Raw genomic sequence first — 12,639 nt, 5'->3', positions numbered from 1 at the left:
CGAAAGATATTGTATGTTTGATTTTGCCAGCGCCATAATGTGGCTGCGATGAATGCAAGGAATGCTCCCCAGGGAGTGGAAATTGTGCACGTTTCGTGCTTGATTGAAATGAATCCAATGACCGGGGTAATAATATGCTGTAACGCGCTTTGGGCCACTCTGGGAAAAGCGCTTTATAAAAATTGGCTATTATTATTATTACATCATCATCATAATCAACATCATCATCATCACCATTATCATCACCATCATTACATCACCACCATCATCAACATCATCATCATCACCATATCACCATCATCACATCACCATCCTCATCAACATCAGCAACATCAACTATCACATTTACAAACTTTGGAGAAAAAAATAAAGCAGATCTTTGACACCATGGACCAAACAAGAGAGGTCCATGTACACTGTTACCATAGATGTAAGCCTTTATAAATTGGGCTCCCTTTCATGTATCAAATGGTATCCTTATTCCTATGATGAAGATCCATATTTTATTGTTTGAAATAGATATGAAATGCAATACTCTGAAAATTTGGTTTGCCCAATTGATTGTGGGCCCGGCAGTCGCTGTGCAGCGCCAGATCGACGAGGCTCTCATCCCTTTAATCATTGAACACAGAACAGAGTAGCAGCAACTCCCATCTTTTAACGTCTTTTGGACTGATGCGGCCAGGGTTTGAACCCCGACCTCCTGGTTGTGAGACGGACACTCTAACAACTGAGCCAACACACCCGTCTTGTGTAGCTGTTAACACCTAAGAATTTATTCTTGTTGTGCCTCGAGTTGTACTTCATTTCAAAAAATTTATAAAGCACAACACATTAAAACTAAAAGAAGTTATCACAAAATCCAATATAAACTCTTATACAGTGTAACAAATTTGGCTTGTGATCTCCACGAGTAGGCCCAAAATATCATTCTGTGTAACTAGACCCCTTCTAGATGTATAGTGAGGCTCAAGTTTTGCTGCCACGGATTTTTCATGAAAACTTTAGAACCAACCTGGATTCCTTGTCATCATGTTAGGTTTAAACAGCAAAGACACAGGCCTACCACAGGCTTATTTATAGAATCCCTTTGATCTAATTGCCAGTGTGTCTTACTCACAGTCTGCAAGTCCAATTACTCACTCATTCAATTAATAATCCCTGGAAGTATTCACTTTTCCCTCTATCACTATCCTAAGCTTTCCATATCATATCATATTTCCACCCATCTCTTCCATCGTTCCCTCTCTCTTGACTCTCTCTCTCATCACAACTCCCCTCCCCCTGAACCCTGGGAGTACATTGACTACATTTGCCTCTGGTTCTTAACTACATAACATGGATGGCACGGTAAAACAAAATTGAGTAACCAAATATATTTCATTCAACCTAGTTTATATAATACATAATATTAAGCATGGTTTCTCACAAACATTTTAGAATTTAAACAGCATAACCTTTGTTTGAATAACAAATACTTATAATGGAAATAGCTGCTAAAATTTCAAAATATTTTAAACTTTCAAATAATACTCAATGTGTTGATATGAAAACAAAGTTGTTTGAAGTTTTTTTTTTTACTTTTTAATACAATTTCTAACCTTACATCCCACCCTCATTCATTTTTTTCTCATCATTGCAAAATTTACCATTTTAGTATGGTTGCCGCCTCAGAAGCAAAAATTGTCCCAAAAAGTCTGAAAAATCCCAGAAAAAGTCCTGGACAAGCTATGAAATCTGTTCATATCTTCTCAAGATACAAAGTAAGACCTCACCTTGAACATCAGGGCCTTGTTAACACTAATCTTAGCCTAACGTTTTTGAATTGAAATGAAGAAATTCCCAAAACTGAAATGACTGGAGATTAACATAGTATGCAAGAACAGAGGCATGGTTTCAGGATTATGCACTGAAGGCAAAAAAAAATCATTTTAAAATTGCAAGAGGATTCAAATAAATAAATAATCGCAAAGCAAGGAAGAACTGCAGTTTGAATCACGATCAGAATCCTGGGAGTTCTTGAAGTTTTTTTTACATTTCACTTCTTGCTGTGTGTGTGTGTGAACACCACTATAATCATGGAACAGTTATATCAGCTTGAAATTAATCTTAAAAAATACTGGTCTCAACAGATGGTGTATCAAATTTGACTCTGGATCCTGATACATCTGCATTGATCATACATTCAGTCAGCCATCCAGGTTTTAAATCCAGTTTAGTCCCTGACTAAATGAGTGTCTGGCTTCACCTCACACTCACAGAGATCACCCTCACCCACTCTCTCCACTTTATTCCACATGGTGCATCCTCCTTCAACCCAACCCTCCCATTCTCCTCCATCATTTGCTTCTTCCATGTCCTCATAAATTGTTTTGTAACAGGGAAAAAATACACGGGGGCTCGGGGCGATTTTGCCCCCAAAATGCCCTAAAGAGCCCTGGAAAACTAAAATGGAGCCCCTGAAATTCACATAGGGTCCAATGTAAACTTTAACACAAATTAGGATATTTGGGCTAGTGAGCTCAAATATAGCCCAGGAAAATAAATTATTAATTTTTTCCCTGTTTTGTAATGACTCATATATCTTTTTGTCAATTATTTTTAATTGCAAATAGTGAACTTGAAATCTGTTCATACTAAAGTAGATATTTGGTCATATTTTTTTGTGTTGGTATAAAAACGCACTTAACACCACACATTTTGCGTATTGTACAAATGCAAAAAACGCCCATAGCAGCACCTGTAAGTGCATACCGTAAGGGCATTCCTGCACTGATGGGGTGCGCAAAAATGTTTTGCTAAGGGCATTTTTGCATCGACAACAACTTTTTTATTACTTGCCTTGCATTGAACAAGGTATACTTAAAAACTTATTGGGCAAATTCAAAAAGGTGGTTTTGAAAACCCACAGTTGAGTCCATGGTTTATGCAGATTTCCTTTATAAATTACGCTTATATTGAAAAATGTCCAATGCTGATGTGCGCTTTTCTCACAGTGCACCGAATTGACGCCTGTTGCCGTGGTTATCCACGCTATTTTATTCATGAGTCCACTGTTTCAAATAAATGAGCCCACTCTTCAAACAGTGGACTCGTGAATAAAATGGCGTATCTAACCATGGTAACAGGCTTCAATTTTGCGGACTGTGACAAAAGCGCGCATCAGCATTGGACATTTTATATACATGCTCCCGATATGTGCTGAATTAAGCACAATTTATACAGGAAATCTGCATAAACCATTGATTCAGCCGTGGGTTTTCAAAACCACCTTTGTGAATTCGGGCCATTATGTTTTAGGCCAGACATATTTGCTCATAACTAGTTGTGTAAAGAATTGAATATACTTATTCATAACTTCCCCCGTTATGTAATCATAAAAGGACTTCATCTAAGTACAGAAGATTTGTCACGTCCTCTTAATATAATGAGTGTGAATCATATCAACCTTCACTAACCCACTTCTCTCTCTCTCTCGCTCCTGCTTTCTCCAATCTATTTTATCATGCAAACTTGTTTTGTCATTCTTTCATACATATATTTAAATAAATTTGAATCTACTGCTATTTATTGTGAATTTCAATACTGTGTAAGCTGTTATTTTCATGGTGTTTCCGATTTGTTGATCAGCCGAGAATCTAACATCGAGCAAAAATATGGACACTTTTACTTTTCCATGCCATTGTCCCCAACAGCAAAGCTGTGCTATTGCAAACATCTTGTGTGGTGAAAAAATTGAGATATGTGCATATATATGTGCAAAAAAATAAGGTTGAGAAAGCACAGAAAGTAGTTCAAAAAGTTAGCTAAAATTTTTACTTTTTATTTCTCAAACAAAATCAGAACCTAAATAATTTCCTAACATACTTTTATCAATATCTATTCACTCATTGTAATATTACAATGTAGTTTCCATGAAATAATTGGATTTTATTGTCATCTGATTGACTCTATACACAGGTACATTGACAACTATTTGCATATTCATTAATATTCTCAAGTCACATGACCAGAGGTTTTAGAGGTGTAAGATTCAACATTTCTGCATTTAAACCAACTAAAAAAAATGAATCTAAGCAAAACACATCTAAAGATTGTTTTTATCAAACTGTTACATGATGAGTTTTCAGATCTAAAAGTGAAATTTAAGCCACTTTTTTCACACTTTGTAACTGTTTTAACAGGGACATATTTATGAACAAGACGCGTCAGTATGGGGGCTTTGAGGAACATAGTTTTCCACATGTTTTGCACTATGTTTGCTTCTCTGAAATGTTGTGGAAGTGTTTAGACATCTTGTGATCATGAATTCAACAACTAGCAAAAATGTCGAGGCCCCGCAATTCGCAAAAAATTTATGTATGCGAAAAAAACACCTTATACAGTAATTCATTATCTAAAGCGAAAAACTAGAAGCCTCCAGCTTTGCAGGGAGTTACGATGAAGAAAAAAAATGATTCTAAATTTATCACCTAGAACCTCCATTGTTTGCCTTACAAAAAATGCATGCACAAGATTTTTTAAAACATTTGCACTCATTGATATCAATATGCCTTTTGCATTTACATGTTTCTTAATTTACGAATAAAAAAAGATTAATTATGCCTTGTTAAGAGCCATAAGTGCTGAAATTTTGTGTGTCTAGTCTTGCGCCTTACGCCACCCCCATTCGATGACATTCCACGCACAATCTCAAGTGATTTTGTGTGTGTAAAATATTGTTTATTTAATAGTTTAACATCATAGCTGTGTTATACACTATGATATTGTAACCCAGATAAAGCTATAAGACTTATAGCTTTATCTGGGTTACAATATTTCACAAGTGCTCAGGATGCTCAGGCATTATTATTTCATAATAAAAGGGATATAACTTTCAAAATAAAATAAAAGCACATTCAGGGCTCATGAAGCTCTTTCTAACAGAAAATAAAAGGCAACACGAAACAAGAACAAACAAAAAAAAGGAATTTTGTGAAACTCAAATCTCTCTGGTTTATCTTTAAAGAGAAATGGCAGTAGTTGCAGTAAACACTGATTTCATGAGAAAGTCTGTAAAACCAGGCTTAATTGTCAGAATATAATTAAGGATCTAAATCTGGTACAGTTACATAAGCTGAACTTTGTGAAATCTTGAAATCTACGCTGAAAAATGTTCACACTGAAGATCACCAACACAGATAGGCACACATGGGACAGTGTATTAATATTGCTGGAATAAAGACCTGACGGAAGTGACCGAATCCGCGCTTATTTTGCTTATTCCTCTGCAATTACACAATTTCTTCCTGAATCCTTTGCCACATATTTTCTGTTCATACAAACAGACACTTGGGTGGTCATATCAGATTCTGTCAAAAGTCATTTTAAGATTGTTACCAAAACTGGAATTTATCTTTAAAAGCCATTGGAAAACTTCAAAGGCCAAACATGCTGTCAATGTGAGGCTTGATATCACAACACTCACTTTCAATAATTTTTTTTAAATGATTTATCGCACTTTACAAAGAAGTGAAAATACAATATATATCTTTAAAAGTCCATTGGAAAACTTCATAAGGCCAAACATGCTGTCAATGTGATGCTTGATATCACAACACTCACTTTCAATAAAGAATTTTTTATGATTTATCGCACTTCATAAAGAAGTGAAAATACATTACCCACCAAAATGCCATAGTTCCTAGTTACTTTAAAAAAGGAAAATATATAAATGTGAGTAATATAGTTTTATAAACAATATACAATGTTGTCATCTGTTGAATCCTACATGGCTTTACTGTGTTGTGGGAAGGGACAGGAGAAATGGAGATTTCTGGACAAAGTTCAAACCTCCCTTCCTCTCTTAATAGATAACATCCTTACTGCAATGGCATTTCAATCTAAAAAGTTAAAGGTTCCATTCATTTGAACCAAAATTGTGTTGGACAGCTTTCAGACCTGATGTATGGGAGAATGAAGAAAACCCAAAACCCACTGAATTGCACTGGTAAAAGATGCTTTTGAATAAGCACAGAAGTTCAAATACTTCCTCATGATACTAGCCAACTTTTCAAGGTCAGATCTAAAATATAACATATAACCGAGATTATTATTTTTTAAAGTACCATACAATAATCAGATGATTTGCATATTCGACTTTAATACCTTTAAACTTATACCTAATTTCAACTTAACTTTTATATCTATATTATAGGACTATACAACATCAATGCATCAGAGAGAATTCTAATAGATATTGAAAGATACATAATTTTGAAGTTAAATCAATTTTATTTGATCTCATTATTTTAAAAGACTAAATTGAATAATAGCCTATGACCATATTAGGAATACCATATACCCATGCTCATGGTGACAATGTTCAAATTCATTAAAAGCAATCACGCTACAAACAGGTGTACTTCCGTCATAGGGTACGGATGTAGCTCTGACCTAGTCATTGTATAGTTATATAATAGTCTATTCTAAATGTGATTCTAGCTTTCATGGGCAAGTTTTCAACTGTTAGAATTCAAATTTGACATTGTTTTATTTCTATCACCCTCTCTCTGCAAAGTTTTTTATGGTTTAAAAGGGTACTCCAGGCTGAAAATATTTATATCTAAATAAGTAAAAGTAAAATTCACAGAGCAAAATGCTGAGAATTTCAGCAAAATTGGATAACATATAAAGAAGTTATTGAAATTCCAAAGTTAATCAATATTTTGTGAAAACTGTTATATGAAATTCGTCATGAATATTCATCAGCCAGGCTGATGATGTCACATCCCCTACTTTCCTTTTTCTTATGTTATAACAAGAAATCATAATTATTTCTGTTTTTCATACATATGTGAATGATATGAATCCCTTATAATAAAATAAGTTGCAGCAATGAATATCTAATGCACAATTCAGTTGTCGATCAAATTTTTAAAGTTCTAGGTAGAAAATATATTTAAATTTCATATAATGAAATATAAGAGAAGAGGTGGGGATATGACATCATCAGTTCACTCATTGATTTATTCATGAAAATGATATATTTTATTTTTAAGGTTACATCTGCATATCAGAATATGATAAACATCCCAGTCCAACCTCTTTTTTTTTGGGGGGGGGAGGGGGGATGTTTTAAGCAAATGTCAAACAATTCACAACGGTTCACTCCTCGACGTCCGCAAATCGCCCGCTTTCCACGCCGACTACAGCCGACGGGTTTTCCTCGACGTCCGCAAGCCCCAAGGCGATCGCACCGTCCGCGGTTGCGCCGACCAATCACACCACGGCGGTTCCAGCACCGACGGCCCGTAGCCTACGGTATAAAAGGCGCGCGCAGCGAGTGTCCACTTCATTGCCTGACGAAGACTAGCAGGTGCAGTCGAAACGTCGCAATTTCAGTTTGCCGCATCATGAGACAACAGATTAATTCTTTACTCAGATTCAGCTACCACGATGATCAACATCTTCCGTACAATTTTAGAGTTAACCCCAAACAAAAGTTTGTGAAATCTGGGATCATCTATGTAATTAAGAACTACATCTTTTATTTGCATATTGGAAGATTCTGTGGAAGAGTGTAGGTATTTCATCTCTTTTTCGTATTTTCATTCCATTTTTTTATGGAATATGAAGCAGGCCTTCACTCTGCCATTATACAGGTCATGTTTTTATTCAACTCATAATAAAAAATTTTGATTTATGGAACCCGCTGTAGGCCACACAGACTTTTTTTTTTTTAACTTTCTTCCAATCGATCTCATCACCATATATCAGTCAGTTATAAGAAGTAACTCTGAATGTCTGTTTACAGTTAAAAACATGTTCCATATAATCATTCAAAAGAGAATAAGATTTACAATCTTCAAAATACAAACGGGGACTATTATCACAAAGAACATGTGAAAGGTTTAAAAGGAAAAAATGCATGAAAATGAAGAGATTGAAAATTTATGATAAAAATACCAAACAGAAGAATAAGAATGGGTGAATGGATGCAGAGTCCAAAATGGCAATAATAAGGGGTGGGAAAGTCCCCCCAAAAAAATAATAATAATAATGATAAATAAGTTAATAACTAAATAAATTAATAGGTAAAATAATAAGAGTGGCAAAAACTGGGGATAAATGTAGGAAAGGAATTAGGAATATTTATGCTATTAAAGAATTGAAGAAGCAAAGAAAGATTAAAACGTTCAACTGACTGCGTTTGATGCTAGTTTTAAAATCTATAATACATGTAATTTCATGCTAAAAAGATGAGATTTCAACTCTGATGAAACTGGTTTAGCACAAGGGTCAGCAGTTTTAATGCAAAGACACACAAATGTTGTGCGTAACAATGAAATTATGAAAAGCTCATGAAACAGCACTCTGGTCCTTGGGTCCATTTCATAAAGACTCACAACTGTTGTAACTGCCATATATGACAACTACCAGAGCTCAGCAGCCAATCAGAATCAAGCTTTCGATGGTAGTTGCCATAATGGCAAAGTTACATGTACATCAGTTGGGCAATTTCATAAAATATGTATGTCCAACCACATGTAAGACCTTCATGAAATTTTCTGTCTCTGATTTCTGGTTCTATTGACAATCAATAATGCTCTCAAATGACCATGACTTGGTCAGTTTATGAAGTGAAGTAAAACTTGAGAAAAATGGGGGTTGGATGCACAAAAAGGCTGATTATTTTGTGGAATTGCCCAGTTGTACGTACTTTATGAAACAGGCCCCAGTAGATTGTTTACATCAAGATGTCTCAAGAGCCTATCGGTGTGGAACGATACAACTACCGGTGTACTCTAAATTCAAGAAATGAGTCAGCCTATTCACGAACTTGGAGCAAGCATTTCTTGCGAGAGACCGAGGAGCATTGGTGATCCCTGGAGATCAATACAGACCCTGCCCACGCACATACACAAACCGCAAGATCTTGAGGCAAGCGTCCTTACCAAAATATCCCTTATCAAGTACCGTCAATGGTCCCATCAGGTACCTGTATGTGACATAGAGTCTGCCCTTGATGTTACATACAGCTCAGGTTACCTTTTCATGAGCTCTTTCACATGGACAGGACATGAACCAACATAGATGGATGAAAAAGATGGAACATCAGGGGACCTCATGAAAGTTGTTAGCTATGGGAACTTTTCTGGGGGACTGAGAGTGTAAAAAGGAAAAAAACATACATTTGCACATACAGCATGAATATACAAATACATAATTCATTAGGATCATCCATAATACAGAGATGCCAAGTTCAAAGACCAGCTATGCGTGAGATTTTCTGTGAATCTGAGTGAGATCACAGACATTGTGTACAATGTATATGGGGATAGGCTGTGATAGTTGCGTGAGACAGAGATTTGAGGGGATGAACAAGAGTCCAAAATGCTTGAGTCTCACGCATAATGCGTGAGACTTGGTAGCTCTGATATTATAAAGTGACTCCAAAGAAATGAAAGCAAAAGGTGTCCTAAAAAAGCCTCGATGAAGGGATCACTAAGACTTCAGTGAAGTCCTAATTGGTTTTGATTGGCTGAGAAGCACTAATCTGACTGTTACTATGGTAACTATCAGAGAATGACTATTTATCAATGCTCATAAATATCATGAAATCAAAAGGGAAGCCCTGTAGAATACAAGTTACTCTTATGGCAACAACTGTCTGATCAATGAAAATACGGGCCTAGTTAATTCAGTTAGCCATGGGTAGAGGAGTATACATCTATGGTGAAAGTGGTCTGTTGGCAATATACATTCCTCTTCCAAAAGGAAGTGCGTTGTGGCCCAGTGGATTAGTCTTCGGACTTTGAGACAGAGGGTCGTGGGTTCGAATCCCAGCCATGGCGTAATTTTCTTCAGCAAGAAATTCGTCCACGTTGTGCTGCACTCGACCCAGGTGAGGTAAGTGGGTACCTGGCAGGAATTTATTCCTTGAAATGCCACCGCGCTGTAAAAGGCTGCGGGGCTAAAGCCAGGGTAATAATATCCAATGAAGCGCATAGGGACGCATTTGGCAGTGATATGCGCTATATAAGCATGTTGGTATTATTATTATTATCAAAATGAAAAATGGGCTATGATTTAAATAAGAAATTAATAGTAACCCTTATCAATCATTCATACAAAGTTTCTAAAAGTGGCATTATTGGCAATTACATTCAGTCTTTCACATGAACTACGTGTACAGAACAACTTTACTATTATCCCTTCTCACAGACCAAAATAATATTTAAACCATACCATCAGTTTGACACTTCAAAGACTTGTCTGAAAGACTGCAAATCCTACTTCTTAAATCTTGAGGAATGTGGACTTACCTCCTTTAGCGAAGGTAAAGGTGAGTTAATGTCAAATGATGTTTAGACATAAATATTCTGAGAGCTAGTCTCAGGAGGCTCAGTATTCTTTGGAATGGTGAAATTTTAAATATTTATTCTGAATTCTTAGGGATATCAGCTGTAACATAATTTTTATTATTTGTTTCATCTATATTGTGTATTTATTTGCCCACCTAAGCATTGGACCTGTATAAAATTTCATTTCTTTAAATTTAAAGTAAACATGTCGTAAGTCTCAAATTCCTTCTCTTGTCTAGCTATACCATATCTTTCTATTTGTATGCACATTTTTTCAAATAAATAAATAATGTCAATTAATTTACTTATACAATCTAGTAAAATATAGCAATTTATAATTTGATGATTAAGTTTAAAAAAAATTAAAAAATCTACAAACACCCTAGACTAAACTATATGTACCATTCTGCCCTAGGAATCAGAGCCCTGTTGCATAAAATTATAAAAGTTTGCTATCCAATGGTAACTAATATGGTAACCATGCTCAGCAGCCAATCAGAATCAAGGATGTCTTGGAAGTTACCATTGGATGTCAAAGTTACCAGTAACTTTATGTTAATAACTCCAGGTACTCCAAATTATACATTGATCTGTAGCTGTCACTTCATCATCTTATTGAGTGTCTTCATTTTTAGTGACCCCTTTGACCTCTGATGTAGATTTCATCATAATCCCACTGAGGTCTCTAACATGGACTGTTTTTAACCCGATTCCCCAAAGGAAAAGAACCCTAATGACTGTTAATTCACCGCCGATAACATGCTAAGTCTTCACGTTCCCTGAACCTGGGTACCAAGGCACGCTCCTCGCACTGCATTCAAGCGATGCTTTTAGAATCCTAGAAACATGATTTTCAAAAGGAGTTTAGTCCATTCAAGCCATGGTCACGTTTAAGCGATTTCTTGTCAGAAAGAGATGCTAAAATGCAACTTTGTCAGGTTCATATATGCAAATTGGGCACTATCCAAGTTGACCTTTATCTACTATGTCAAATTGTGTAGTAGGTGGGCTTTAAATAAGCTGGAACTTGCTTTGAAGCAAGATAGAATGAACCACTGTCCTGCAGTGACTATTTTGTGTTTGCATTTTAAATTGAGATTCATGTTTTTTATTCCAAATTATAGGTTGACCTTTCGATATGAGGTCAAACTGTGTAGTGGGTGGGCTTTAAATAAGCTATAGCTTTGCTGACAAACTGCTTGCACACTGGCCTGCAGTGACCATCTTTTGTGCTTGCATTTTGATTTGGGATTTACGTTTGTGATTCCATTATGCAGTGGGTGGGCTTGAAATAAGATTCCAAGTTTGCGATTCCTGCTCACTAGAATCGCCTGAACACACCCCTCGGATCATTGGTTGTCCAGATCAACGAGAGGGGGCCCGGGTGAGAAGTTGCACTGGGTAAAACGAGAATGACAATTGGGATGACATCACAGGACGTTGTGTTTCCTGTGACTGACCTTCTCTCTAATTATCACCAGCAGGGGGCCAAGATGATTAATACATACAATTGTATCAACTTCTCCCCTCTCCTCTATTACTATCCATGGTTGTGGATATTGCAAGTAGCCATCTACAAGAGGATTCTGGAAGATTCTTTCTTCGATGCAATTCTCATTTTGAGAAAAATATGACAATCTGCATAACATAAGTCAAACAGTATAATTGTCTTCTGCATGTAAAAACGAGTGGTTATACACTAAATTTTGAGAAAAAGCTAAGAGATACATGTACCAATATGTAAACTTTTGATGTAATACTGCAGTTTTTTGTTACACCCCAAATTATTTAAATTCACTAGGACCAATACAAGAACTTTTACTCATGAAAATACATGTACACGAGCATCTATGAATTATGCATGAAAGAATTTGGATGATCACTTCCTGGTAAATTTGACTTCTTGGTAAATTCAACATATGTGAAATGCCACCATAGAATATCCATGGATGTACTCCAAGAAAAACCAACCAGTGAATCACCAAAGCTCATATCCTCAAACCAATTGACCATTGGCTAGATCCATCTCACTAATACACAGCTGAACACCCACTAACACCACAGTGCAAAACATAAAACACACACACAAAAGCCAGCACAGCCCACTACTGTGCAGAAGTAAAATAGTTTGGCATTCATGAATATGCATCTTCCCTCAGTATAAAGTATTGACCAATCAACTGCGAGTATGCTCTCCCAGAATGGGCAAGGCTTAGTGAGAGTAGGTAAAGAGGTGGAGCTCTAGTGGAGGAAGTGGGGGTTTTGAATGGTGAGCTGAAAGTGGGTGGGACAT

This window comes from Lytechinus variegatus, chromosome 15 (assembly GCF_018143015.1).
Source record: "Lytechinus variegatus isolate NC3 chromosome 15, Lvar_3.0, whole genome shotgun sequence".
NCBI classification, from domain to species: Eukaryota; Metazoa; Echinodermata; class Echinoidea; order Temnopleuroida; family Toxopneustidae; genus Lytechinus; species Lytechinus variegatus.
This window is presented reverse-complemented; position numbering follows the sequence as displayed.